This window comes from Triticum dicoccoides, chromosome 7A (assembly GCF_002162155.2).
Source record: "Triticum dicoccoides isolate Atlit2015 ecotype Zavitan chromosome 7A, WEW_v2.0, whole genome shotgun sequence".
NCBI lineage: Eukaryota > Viridiplantae > Streptophyta > Magnoliopsida > Poales > Poaceae > Triticum > Triticum dicoccoides.
In genome coordinates, this window is record NC_041392.1 from 89,641,293 (window position 1) to 89,656,034 (window position 14,742).

Here is a 14,742-nt window from a genome sequence, read left to right on the forward strand (position 1 = left end):
CGGTGGCGGCGGGGGCGGCGGCGATAGGCGGACAGCCATCGGGCGAAGGTCGGCGATGAAGGCTGAGATGGTGTCGCGGTCCTGGGGGCGGCTAAGCGGCCGCCAAAGCTGCAAGAAACCAGACAACTTGAAGATAGCGTCAGTAACTCGTCGAAGAGGAACGCGCTGGATCACAAGCTTATTGCGGATCGTCCATAGGGTCCAAGCGAGGACACCGATCTCAAGCCACCTAATGTGGCGAGAAGACAAGGGGGAGGACTGGAGCTCATCAAATAAGTCGGGGAAGTTGGTGTGACACCAATTTCCGCCCACCACGTCATGGAAACAACTCCAAACGAATCGCGCGGAGACGCAGGAGAAGAAGATGTGATTTGAGTCCTCGGGAACGCCGCAAAGAGGGCAGAGGCCGGATCCCGGGCCATTGCGCTTGCGGACCTCAACGCCAGACGGGAATCGACCGCGAATCCACTGCCACATGAAGATCCGGATTTTCAGGGGCAGGCGGATGGACCACACCGTCACAAGGGGGGAGGGGCGGAGGAGGGAGCGATGGCCTGATATAGAGACCTGGTGGAGAATTGCCCCGAAGGTTCGAGGCGCCATCTCACCCGGTCAAGGTCACTATCAACCACCGGTTCATGAAGAGCAACGCAGTCCAGTAACGCACGCCAGGCGGCGGATTCCGGAGGGCCAAAGGGCCTCCGAAAAGCAAGGCGCCCTAGGTCAATAAGGGCCCTCTCAACCGAGATCAGGGGTTCTACCGCGATGGAGAAGAGGTCGGGGAAGCGTGCAGCGAAGGGGGAATCTCCAGCCCATCTGTCAAACCAGAACAGAGTCGCTGATCTGGAGCCCACCGAGATGGATGCCCCAATGCGAAGGACCGGGAGCAGCCGGACGACCGACTGCCAGAACTGAGAGCCACCAGATCTCTGACAAAACGCGAGGGGTTGGCCTCGCAAATATTTGTTCCGAATGATGTCAAGCCAGAGACCCCCCCTGGCCCTGCGAAATCCGCCAGAGCCAACGGGAAAGGAGGGTGATATTCATGCGTTTGGAGCACATGATCCCGATGCCTCCTTGATCCCTAGGCTTCCAGATGCCAGGCCAGCTCACCATGTGGTATTTCTGTTTATTATGATCGTCGGCCCAGTAGAAGCGGGACTGAATTTTGGCAATCTCATGGTGCAGGGTCTCGTGGAGGCTGTAGAAGCTCATAAGGAACAGGAGGAGGCTGGAGAGGGATGAGTTAATGAGAATGGTACGAGCCACCTTTGACAGCCATCTACCCTTCCAGGGTTTGATGCGCGTTTGGTGTTTGGTTACGGTCGGGCGCAGGTCCGCGATGGTAAGCCGAGAGTCGCTAATGGGTGTTCCCAGGTATGTTGTGGGAAAGGCGCCGAGGCGGCAGTTGAGCCGGTTGGCAATGGCAAGCGACTCGGCCGGAGAGTAGCCCATCACCATCACATCACTCTTGTCGAAGTTTATCTTAAGGCCAGACATTTGTTGGAAGCAGAGGAGGAGGAACTTAAGGTTGGCGACATCCGACTCCGAGCCTTTGACCATGATAATGGTGTCGTCGGCATACTGGAGGAGGGAGATCCTGGAGCTGCCATCCAGGTGGGGAGTGATTCCCTGAATATGGCCAGCAGCCTTAGCCTTATCTAGAATGGCGGCAAGCGCGTCCACCACCATATTGAACAAGAAGGGGGAGAAGGGATCACCTTGCCTTACCCCACAGGAGGTGGGGAAGTAGGGCCCGATCTCCCCATTGATGTTCACGGCAGTACGACCGCAAGAGACCATCTGCATTACCCTGAAAATCCATCGGTCGTCGAAGCCCTTACGGAGCAATACTTCCCGAAGGAAGGGCCAATAGACCGTGTCGTAGGCCTTATGGAAATCAATCTTCAAGAAGACCGCCTTAAGGTGTTTAGCGCGCACCTCATGGAGGACTTCGTGAAGGACTAGCACCCCATCCAGAATGTATCGCCCTTGAATGAAGGCGGACTAGTTGGGGTGGGTAATCTGGTCAGCGAGGAGGGTCATCCTATTGGCGTACCCTTTAGCCAGAATCCGAAAAATCACGTTGATGACCGTGATTGGACGAAACTGACGAATGTCCGAGGCTCCCGGGACCTTTGGGATGAGCGAGATGATCCCATAGTTGAGGCGCCCGAGGTCGATAGACCCAACATAGAACTCTTCGAAGATGGCCATGATCTCCGGTTTGATCACATTCCAGAAAGACTGGAAGAATTTCACCGGTAGGCCGTCCGGACCCGGGGCCGAGGTAGGGTTCATGCCGCGGATGGTATCCCAAACCTCGTCCTCGGAAAAGGGGGCCGTAAGGACCGCGTTCTCCTCAGCGGAAATAAGCTGGCGGCCGGACCAGCAGTCGAGGGCCAAAGATAAGCCTCCCCAAGGGGAGGCAGAGAAAAGGGTCCTATAGAATCCATCGATGTGAGCCCTGATGTCACGGGGGGACTGAAGTAGAGACTCCCCGTCCCAAAGAAGGGGAATGGTATTGCATCTACGCCGACCATTCACAATGGCCTGGAAGTAGGCCGTGTTCGCATCACCTTTCAGGACCCATTTCTGGGATCCGCGAAGGCGCCAGTAGGCCTCCTTGTCGGTGTAAATGACCGCGAGCTGGTCCTCCAAGTCGTACCTAGAAAGCCAATCCTCAGGCGAGAGACCAACCGCATCAGCGCGCAAGTTGAGGGCCTGGATGGCGGACAACAAGGTCTTCTTGCGCTCGCGCAGGTCACGTCCCAGGTTGGCACCCCATCATTGCGGGCGAGATTAATGAATTTGAGTGCACGGCCTGCATCGACAACTGAAGCACCACGATACACCCAGCTGGATTCCCTGCCGCGAGTAGAAGGGAACTTGTTCAGGGGAAACCGGAGGAAGGAGACGGCGGGACCGGCGTCTGCAAACACATCACAAAGGAGGATGCCTCGGTAGTAGTCGATCCATCATAGGAAATGTTTGAAGGGAATAACGGTGTCGGTCTGCCAATAACAGAGCTGCGAGACATCATCGGGATCTTCAACGCCGAGAATTATTGGTATTCGCATGGAGTTCCATTTATCGCCAAGTCCGAGGCCAGCTGATGTACTACTTGAGTACAACACGCAGACGTCGGCATAGACCTTATTATGGCGGGTAGGGTAAACGCCGAGCTCTGCCACCGCAAACTCTTCGCCTTCGCCTCGGCGCAAGAGGCCCATGGATCCAACGGTCAGCATCCGCCGCTCCTCCTTCTCGCTAGGAGGTCGACGAGGCAGGCGGCAATCAGCGCGGGAATAATCCGGGTATGGCTCGGTGCAAGCTGGGAGCGCTATGAGCGAGGAAGGGTTGTTGGCATTGTAGACAAAGAAGTCCTGCAACACCACCCCGCCTAGTGCCGGCGTGCAGGCACCGACGCGAAACAGGAAGAGATGGCGGTGGGCCGTCTGGATGGCTAAGGGCCTCTGTTTCGTGGGATCCGGGAAGCCGGGGAACTGCGCGTACATGCGGGAGATGAGCGGCGGCTCGGCAAGGCAGAAGGCGAGGCGGAAGGGGGCGTTCCATGAGGTGGTGCCGGTCACCCTGATGGGCGCCTTGCCGTCGTCCGGGAAAGACTCGTCGTCGTCCCTGTGAAAGACGAAGTACTCCATCATCACCCAGCTCGGGAAGGGGGCGGCGGCTATGGCCATGGCGTTCTTGAAAGAGATTGGGAAATTGGAGCGGTCTTTGTGAGGACAAATCGGAGCAGTTGCGAGGTGGTTTGCCTTAATCTATCTACTACCCCTATAAAAGAAAGAGAGGGGTAGATCCAAATAATCTGGAACGTTCATTAACAGCATCTAAAGGCCAGTAATCCTTCGATGTTTAACACAGCAAGCCACACAATTACGAACGCCGATTACGATCACTAATTAAAAGAAAACCACCCATCCCATAACCGGACGCCTCCTCCTACCCAAACTGCCCCGCCCCGCGCCAGTTATCCATCCACGCCTCCTCCTCAATGCTCCTCCTCCTGCCCCGTGCCCCGCCTCTGTCAGCCCTCCGCCATCGACGCCTCCTCCTCCCGCCCCCACGCCCTGCCACCGCTGGGGAGCGGGTGCCGCTGCTGCGCCCCGCTGGCCGTCCTCTCCCTCCTCGCCACCGCCGAAGAGTGGGCGCCACGCCACCGCTGGGGAGCGGGTGCCGCTGCTGCACCCCGCTGGCCCTCCTCTCTCCTCCCCACCATCGCCGGAGAGCGGGCGCCGCCGCTGCGCCCCACCACCCTGGGGACAGGGTGATGGAGCTCCCAATACTAACCAACTAAAGATTTTAACTGCTGCCCTTTGTAGATTTTGAAAGAAGGAGATACGCCAAACCATGGGGAAGAGCAAGGCGTCCGCTAAGCCACCCCTATGACGTAGATGAACAATCTCGACGCTGTCTTTTCCTGCCCATTCTGCAATCATGGGAGCAGCATTGAATGCCGGATGTTAGTACTATCTTCGTGTGTTTCCATGTTAATTGGTTGATAATGGATGGCTATCAATCCATTCATCATTGTGAATGGCCTTTTTTTCTCTTCAGTGATATGCACAACCTGATTGGTGAGGCTACTTGTCAAATCTGCCAGGAAAGCTTTAGCATCACTGCAAATGGTACAGATACATAGAACTGTAGATTGTACATAGTCATGCCGCTCCTTTATTTTCCTGTTTTTAGTCCGTGAAGCTCTCTTTGTTGAGGGTGAAGAGATACATTGGCAATTCATCCTCGTGGTTTATCGGAAAGAAAAGCGTCTGTAAGAACAGTACTGAATAATATCTGCACCATGCATCTCAAGAAAATAAAGAATCTTAGTCAAAACAGGAAACTATTGCTTGTCCGATTTGCAGTCCAAGTTATACATAGAACTGTAGATTGTACCTTCGTCAGACCGCCGTCCTCACCCCATCATCGTGCACCCCCGCCTGTCTGCTCACGCATTCACATTGAGGAAGATGATGAGAACCTCGGCCACGCCGCCATCCTCTCCCCGTCATCATCCCTTTGCAGCTTTTCCTGTCCCGACCGCTGGAGCTTCTCGCCGCAGGGCACAAGCACCTTGCAATCGCGGTGTGCTTCTCCCCTAGTGCTGTCATATAGACATCTTGCAAGTAAGTGACCGTCAATCCAACTGTTGTCTTTCTCTGCACTAGATTTTAGTTGCTTTCTTACTTTGTCTTGAAGAAACATCATTTTTAAGTGTAATTTATTATAGCTCACAATCATAGATTACTGTAATGCATAATTACTTTGCATGTGTCAGCCATTCTGAATAGGGAACATTCTTACGGGACATCATGTTCACTTGGCATACTTACTGGATTGAGGAAGAAATTTTGAAATGTTTCTCAAACCAGAGTGTTTTATTAGTTGTGGGCTTTGGGTAGTTCAGCATGTTCGTCTGAGCTTAATTCAGAAGCTTGCTTTGTAATTATATTAAAAATCATTTTGTAAAATGATCTATAAAAGTTGAACTTCTCACCAAAATTATATCCCTGAAGTTAAATCAAGTGAAAAATTAGTGTCCTGCAGTGCAGTTACTTGCAGCTTGGACCGATCTGATGAAAAAATTGTTCTGTTGAAAATCTGGCAGATAGTTTTTCTGCTGGCAATATAATTCACTTGATTGGATGTGCTTGTTTTGGATGAAATGATAGAATCGGTGTTGTACTGTTGTTCTTGATTTTCTCACTTATTTAGTAGTGTTGGACGGGCATTCTATTCATCTTTTAAGACCACTTTGGAGATGGTACGTGATTGAAAAGGTCGGACTTTCCTGGTAGCAAGAGTATCTTATATGACCATGAAAATCTGATATGCTATTGTTCCTATAGATTCAATAACTCAGATTAAGTAACATGATAGATTTCATCATGCCTCACTATGAAATCTTGTTTGGTTGCAGTGCAAAGGTCAATTGAGAATTTGAGATCCTTTGTGTACAACTGTAGATGCTTGCTTGTCGACTGCCTAGAGACTTTGGTTCTGAAAAAATTTGTGCTGGATCGCAGGATGTCGCTGATATATGGTCGTTTTTGTTTAGAAAAAAAGTCGTGTTGTGTTACTGATTAGGATAGTAGTAGATGTCAATCTCACAAGAGGATCTGTTCACATGGTTTCTGAAACTACATAGCATTTTATTAGTTATGGGTTGGGGCAGTCTTTGTGTTTTCCTCGCAAGAAAATATAAACGCTTAATGTCTCGATGCATTTGAAAAAGAGAATGGCAAAACAAAACATATAGTTTACTTAAGGGTTACATGAGTGCCTCTGAATTTTAAAAAATGGCAGCAATAGTTTCATGTTTTGACTAAGATTCTTTATTTTCTTGAGATGCATGATGCAAGTATTATTCAGTACTGTTCTTACTGACGTCTTTTTTTCTGATAAACCACGAGGATGAATTGACAACATATCTCTTCACCCTCCAGAAAGAGAGCTTCACAGAGGCCCTCCTGATGTGGGAGATCATAAGAGCCTAGAAATGCGAATGAGCCTGGAAGGATTATTTCGTTGGTGTTGAGAGCGAAATATTTTGTGTTGGAAAGTTAGCTGTGGACCCTGTGTCAGAGCTTTGGGATCATTATCCTGCCGGTGCAATGGTCATGCATCAAGCATACACGTTTTACTTTTAATACACGACATTTTTAGGTGCATAACATAGATTTTATCCTGTAAAGTAGTGTGAGCTATTTCATATGCTCGAGTGTGAATTAATTGCATGGGATGCCACTTCTGCTGGTTGGGACGCTGATGGCGTGTGTGCTTGTTGCCGCTGCTCGCATGTGGATGAGTAGTATAGTGCAAAACTGGATTAGCTTGGGACATATGTGCTTCAATACATTTTTTCTTTTGGGCTTTAATATTCTACTAAATTTCTGATGGATAAAACATTTATTCCTTGTTTTCTTACCGTCTAATGTGTTTGGCACTTTTTGTTTCAGATTTTCCCCTCTTCTTTATGCAGCAGGTACAAGGTCTCAACATGTTGAAGGCTACTTCCAGACTTCCAGTTCTTCCATTTTCATTTTCATCTTACTGTTTTTAATGCATTTTTCTACAGTATAAGGACTTGAGGTGATTTGTGGATTGTAGGGCATGGATCTTCACAGTGATGTTAGCTCTATACTGAATGTATCAAAACATTGTTATGGTTACTTCTTATTGTTTGGTTACACAGTCATGGTAGCACAAGTTGTATGTAAGCTTGAGATACATGGTGATGCATCTTTGTGAGGTGCATAGCATCAGCAAAGATATGATTAGGCTTAAGATACAAGGAGAAATAACGGTTATATATGAAAGTTAAATACGCAAAGTTTGTCGCTTCCGTGAAGGATGGAGTTATGATTAATGCCTAACTTTCACATTTTGTTGTATATGGATCCATAGTTAAAGACCAAGTTGTTGTTTACGTGTATGGTGCTTCCTCTGTAAATAAATGTAAATAAATGTAAGACGTTTTAAATCACTAAAATAGTGATATAAAACAACTTATATATGTTTACAGAGGTAGTACTTGACTGTCAATCTGTGGGTTGTTGTATGTAATGTGTTTTTGTAAAGTCTGTATGGCTGGGAAGTCCATAGATATGGTGAGAATATGGAAAGAATATCTGCAAAGCTATATATAGTTCAAATTTATATTTGAGCTACATTGTTGAATTTCTTTATTTTAATGAAATAATTGTGTCCTAACTAGATTGACCGAGGGAATTTGATTTTGTGAGTATACGTGCGTGTATCCCTCACAGGCCACTGCAGTATCCTATTTGTTGCGCCACTACTACAAATTCATGATAGTCGCAATTCCCATCCTCCATGGATGCTCCCAGGAGGACATGGTGTTTGTGGAGGTGCAGTATGTGATTCTAACAAGGGTACAACTTAAAGGTGTGAACCAAAATGATTGATTTTTTTATAGATATCCCTCACCGGCTGCTGCAGTATCATATTTGTTGCGCCACTACTACAAATTCATATAAGCAAACAGTATTGCACCCATTATTGCATCATTTAGCTATTCTTTATTTCCTCATCCAACAATGTTTCTTTGTAGTTTCATTGAATTAACAAGATAGTTTTTATAACTTATGTGCGCAGGTATATGCATAGATTGTGTCGACCATGTGTCTCCTTCATACTACTTATGTTGATGGATTAATTGGTTGAATGATGCTTATCTTCTCTTCTTTTCTTTACAATTTGGTGATCAAATCAAATTTGAGATGTATTTATAATGATCACATACTTGGTGTGTTCCGTTTTCCAGCAACATGATTTCAGACGAATGTAAGGCTGAAGGGGGATTTTAGAGATGGAAAAGGCGTCAGCAATGACATGAGACAAGAGGTAAACATTCTTCTATGTGTTCCCCTCAGCTATTTTAGACTATATTGTTGAAACTGAGCGACAAAAATTCAAGTTGAATTAGTGCCACCAACTAACCTTGGCTTTGTTTCTAACCTTATAATCCAGTATTTCATATGCGACTAAGGCCATGGTACATGCCCTTTCAGGTAAACCAACAGAGAATTTCTCGGTGAACCTTCACTTTTAATGCAAGTTCACATGACGACTAATGTATCTTTAAGTAGCATTTGGTTGCTTGGATGAAGCTGGATGGGAGATTGCCATCCAGCTTTTAGAAGTCCTGGTTTTATTTGTTTGGTTGGATGAACAGGATAGGATTTGTACCCATTAAAACGAATGTATCTCCAACCAGGGAAAATCCAAGTGATAGAAAATCTTGAGTTAGCTGAGCCATTTCTTGCCCCCACTGATTAAGCTTAAACATGACATATATATTTCTCTTAGAGAAACATTCACTTGCGGCATTCATCGAACAACACCTTTTCTGAATCACAGAAATGGTCTTGGCCAAATGCTAGGTCGAGTCAACAATCCTCTACCTTCTATAGGCTCTTCACATGCACATACCTCTGGTTCGTGTAACATCTATAATTGATGACTTTCAATAACTTTACACTGAAGGATTTATTAATTCAGAAATTTAATTATGCACCACTGGTAACACTTGTATGTCACTACTGTATGTAATTACTTTATACTACCACTTGTGAGATAAAGGGTATTTTTGGACGTATTGTTCCAGTATCTCGAGATGCTATATGAGCACTCCAAGTCTAGCACCAACATTGCTTTTGAAATAGAAGAAAATAGAAATGGTTAAACTATCTACAAGTTTCCGAGAAGTTCACTAAAAGAACATCACAATCTCCTTCTAACAATATTCTTCATTAAGTCAACTTCGGCACCATGATTTTTTTTAAATAGAGGATGACATTTTTTAGGAAGATGATGGATATTTTCAAGAAGAAAAAATGACTTCCCTTTTTATTTCTTTTGCATGTTGAATATTGCCCGATATGTTTACCACTACATGTATTGCTTAAAGGAACTAAGTTATTCTAAAAAGGTTGGTCGTGCTATTTGGAATTTCAAACATGCTTCGTATATTGTACAATGTACAAATGAACAAACAATTGACTTATCCATTTGCAGAGCTTGCCTTAACACAATTAACATTTCTTTGATAAATACTCCCTTCGTCCCAAAATAAGTGTCTCGACTTTGTACTAGCTTTAGTACAAAATTGTACTACTAAGCTTGAGACAGTTATTTTGGGTCTGAGGGAGTATGATTTGATTGCAAAATCTGATATGCGAGACGCTATGGAGATGTGATCTTAGGATGTTGAAAAAGATGGCATCTAAGTTCTTCAAACGCTTTCAGAAGTAGGGCTCCAATCAAAATAAGAATTGGTACTTCAAGATGGAATTTATTCCGCCCGACAAGTAGATGGCATTTATTTTCTAGAAATTAGATGACATTTCTTCATTTTGAGCACCTACTGCTTTTGTGTGTATATTGGATTTTTTTTCGAGATGTGATATTCATTTATGAAGTAATACAAAATTCGTTTCAAAATTCTACACCTACCCGTGAGCATGCGAAGTTAAGCATAACATAGTTTGTAATGATCCAGTCATAGCGAAATTTAAGGCAATGACTCTGCTGACAGGTGGCATTGTTATCCTCACTGCCCTTGCTCTTGGATCATCACTCAAGCATATCTTTGTGTGCGTGTATACACTCACAAATGATGAACTAGGCAATCTAATAGATATCGTGGATTGATGATATTTCCATTATCATTAATTTCCTTAATAAAAAGATATAGTTGATTCGAATAAATTTTAATTATACTTTTTTATCAGCTAGCAGTTGTAACAAACGTTCTATGCCTTAAGAAAATTTTGTTGGTGTTGAGATCAGGGTGCCATTGATATATTCTATGTGAGGTTGCCTTTTTCAGTCATAACAAAATTTATTTTTATTTGACAACCAATCAGAACACCTAATGGATGAAACAACATATAATACTGTCTGTATGCAACAACATGACCACAACTATGTCAACTTGAAAAACAGTGCGTCCCCATTTAACTTAATACTTTTTTTAGAACATTTATTTTGTATTTGTGTGAAATCAACTTTGATCAATGTTTAAGACGTGCATTGCACGTGCTTACTAGTAAACACGAAGAAGGAGGCGGGCAAGAGGCGGGCAGGAGCGGCTTCCAGATTCTAGAGACCAACACGGATTTAGGTTACGAGTTACACGGCGATCGGGCGTGCTGCAGCAAGTTTGTATACGAGCGAGGCCATATGCAGCAGTTTGCACCCATGGACTGACGTCCTATTTGGGCCGGCCCTATTAGCTCCAGTTGGGGCGGTTTGGAAAACGTTCTGGATTGTTTTTTTCTCTATTATTTCTTGTTTGTGGTTCTGTGTCAGTTTTATGTTTTTATGTTCATTTTAAAAAATGATATCTTTTATTTATTTTATTTTCCTTTTTCTCATTTGTTCACCTTTTATTTTTCGTTGTTTTTATATTTTTTTTCTTTTCAAAATTCAGTAACTTTTAAATCTCCCAATTTTAGTGCATGCTCTTTTTTCCTATGCTACAAGCATATTTTAAAAATTGCACCTATATTTTTTTACATTTTTATGAATATTTTGTAAATGTGTGAACATTTCCGAATACATATTGAGCATTTTGTAAATACATGCAAATATTTAAATTGCATGGTGAATTTTTTAAATATATGATGGAATTTTTAAATACATGATGGACATTTTGAAATACATGTTGAACAAATTTAAAAATAGATGTTGAACAATTTCTAAACGAAATATGTATATGGCAACCGTGTGGCAGATTGCGAAACTGTCACACGCATCCAACGCCGTTACTTCCCTCCCGATATCCTTCCTTCCCGCACCCGATTTCTTTCCTTTCCCGCACGCCTCCCGATCTCCTTCCTTTCCCGCACGTCCTCCCCCACCGACATCTCCCGATTTCTTTCCTTTCCCGCACGCCCTCCCCGATTTTACTGTGCCTTCCTAATCTTCGTAATCGTCAATTATGGCCCACGCATCTTCCCGATTTTCGGCAAAAATAATGCTTGGACTACGATTTGATCTCTGGTCTGCAGGTAATCAACAAAGGGAGCTAACCACCTCACCTATGACACTCATTGTTGAGCAAGCTAAGGGAAATACTGTTTTTGACATGTTCGCGGTAACTTTGATCATTGGGAATAAATTTGTTGAACCCGCCCCCGGTAATTTCTGTAAATAGCACGATAACATTCACGCCATAGACCCGATAATTTAGATACAAACATCATGGTAACTTTAACCATTGGGGAAGACAAATGTGAAAAGATACCCGATAATTTATGTGTAAATATATGGTAATATACGCAGCGCACATCTGATAACTGAGGTAGAAACACCATGGTAACTTTGACCGTAGGGAATATTTTTTTGAAAAGATACTCCGGTATCTTCTGTGTAAATATCACGGTAGTATACCTCCTTTCCCTGGCATTTTTATATGTAAATAGCACGAAAACATATTGTAAGGGCATATTTATCCCTAAGGTGTTTTGATGATTGATGACAATGCGTTTGCGGACTAATCGTGTGTTTTGAGTTTCCCAGACGTTTCTTCGCTAGGCACAAGACGGTGTGGTGTCCCTCGAAGACTATTGAAGACGGTGTTTTTTTACGTTTCTTTTTGGTGGATTTGAGTCGTAGGAAAGTTGTACTATTAAGAGGGGGTCCGCGTCGAAAAGGTTCGGGTGGAATCATCACGTACACGTTTCTTCCTAGTCCCCTCCTTTCCCCTGCATCTTGGAGCATCCTCCGTTTATATCTCTTTACCCTGTTCTGGCTGTTGTGTTGGCTTGCGGTAGTACTGCTCACCGGTGAGCGGTAGTACCGTAGGCACCAGCGGTAGTACCGTGCTGTGGCGCGGTAGTACCGCAGGTGCCCACGGTAGTACTGCTCCTCTAGAGCCGTAGTACCGTGACCCCCAGGCCAAGTACCGCTCCCTCGCGGTAGTAGGGGCGGATATAATTTTTTACATCCGCGCTACCGCGGTAGTACCGCATTCCTTGCGCGGTAGTACCGTGCGCGGCCTGGCTCAGCTGCCAGGCGGTAGTACCGCTCCTCTGCGGTAGTACTGTGTCGGATTTTTGCTACGTCTGTTTTCCAGCGGAAGTAGGCACGGATGTTCTGTTATCCACGCTCTTCCCAGGCTTGGGGTTCCCTGCCTTGCGCTAGTACCGCAAGGGGGGGCGGTAGTACCGCGTCTGCGGAAGTACCATCCTCAGCCCATGTGCTTAAGGTCTGCCCTAGCTACTGCTGTTGCTGCTGCGGTTGTACCGCGGCTCCTCACGGTAGTACCGCATGGCCTCGCGGTAGTACCGCTGTTATGGAGCGGTAGTACCGCTGGTCGCGGGCTGTTAGGTGGACAATGGTTGGATTTTTGTCCTAAGCTATAAAAGGGGTGTCTTCTTTCTCTAGTTGACTACCTCTTCCAACCCTAAGCTCCATTGTTGCTCTAAGCTCCATTTTCGCCCGATCTCACTCCCTAGCCATTCAAACTTGTTGATTTGCTCGGGAGTGGATGAGAAGGCCCCGATCTACACTTCCACCAAGAGAAATTTGATTCCCCCCACTAATCCCTTGCGGATCTTGTTACTCTTTGGTGTTTGAGCACCCTAGACGGTTGAGGTCACCGCGGAGCCATAGTCCATTGTGGTGAAGCTTCGTGGTGTCGTTAGGAGCCTCCAATTGAGTTGTGGAGATTGCCCCAACCTTGTTTGTAAAGGTTCGGTCGCCGCCTCCAAGGGCACCAATAGTGGAATCGCGGCATCTCGCATTGTGTGAGGGCGTGAGGAGAATACGGTGGCCCTAGTGGCTTCTTGGGGAGCATTGTGCCTCCACACCGCTCCAACGGAGACGTACTTCCCCTCAAAGGGAAGGAACTTCGGTAACACATCCTCGTCTCCACCGGCTCCACTCTTGGTTATCTCGTGCCTTTACTTGTGCAAGCTTATTTGTGATATATCTCTTGCTTTCTTGTGTTCCTATCTTTGTTGCATCATATAGGTTGCTCACCTAGTTGCATATCTAGACAACCTACTTTGATGCAAAGTTTAAGTTGTTAAAGATAAGCTAAAAATTGTTAGTTGCCTATTCACCCCCCCTCTAGTCAACCATATCGATCCTTTCAATTGGTATCAGAGCCTCGTCTCTTTGTTAAGGACTTTACTGTCCGAAGAGTATGGTTGATACCGTAGACGGTGTGGAGGAACACTCCCGTGTGAATCAGATCTCGTCTACGGGCGATGGGGGAACCTCGATCTCTCGTGAGGAGTTCAATGTGGCCTTGGAGACATTGAAAACCTCCATGACGATCGAGATTGAAAGCATGTTTACTAAATTCCTTGAAGGGCTTAAACTATCCACCGCACCGTTGAAAGTGGGTGATCCCACTGACAAGGTGACGGATGTTATCTCCGACAAGGGGGAAGCTAGTAGTGAAAAGGCTCCTTCTAGTGGTAAAAATGACACCGACATCTTTGCTCACGTGGAACCACCACTTGTTTATGATGGACCGGTTCCTTCCACTCATTTGAATCATGCCGGTCCTCCCCCTAAGATTGTGAAAAATGAGGACTTTGATTCTTGGGTTTATCGCTTTAAGCGTCATTTAAATCATGTGAACACTAATCTTTGGAGAATCATTGAAGAAGGTTTTCATTCGCACGATCCAAGCAACTTCACTCCTCGAGAAGCCGCGGATAATCAATTCAATGAGAATGCTCTCTTCATCATACAAGATGCAATTCCACCCGAAGATCTTCCTCATCTTCGGCCCTTCGCCTTGGCCAAAGATGCATGGCTTTGTGTTGTCTCTCTCTCTACCGGGGAAGCGCGAGCATTCAACGCTCCAACTATGAAGTAGTGCAAGATGAAGCCGATGAGTTTGCTATGAAAGAAGATGAAGAACCCCGTGAGCTTTATCAGAGAGTAACCAAACTCGCGGTCTCACTCCGAGATCACGGGAGCAAGGACACGGATGACAATTGGATCAAGCGCAAATTCCTCAAGGCAATGATGCCTTACCACAAGGCCATGTCCTTTGTCATTCGTCAAAGGCCGGACTTCCACACTTTCACCTCAAGTGAAGTGTTGGATGAGTTTGTGGCTATGAACATCTTGGACAAGACCGCCGACAATGCGGTGCTTCGCTCTCAAAGGGCAAAGAAGCCCAACCTTGCATTAAAGGCCAAGGTTTGCGGTGAAGAGGAAGAAGAAGAGGAA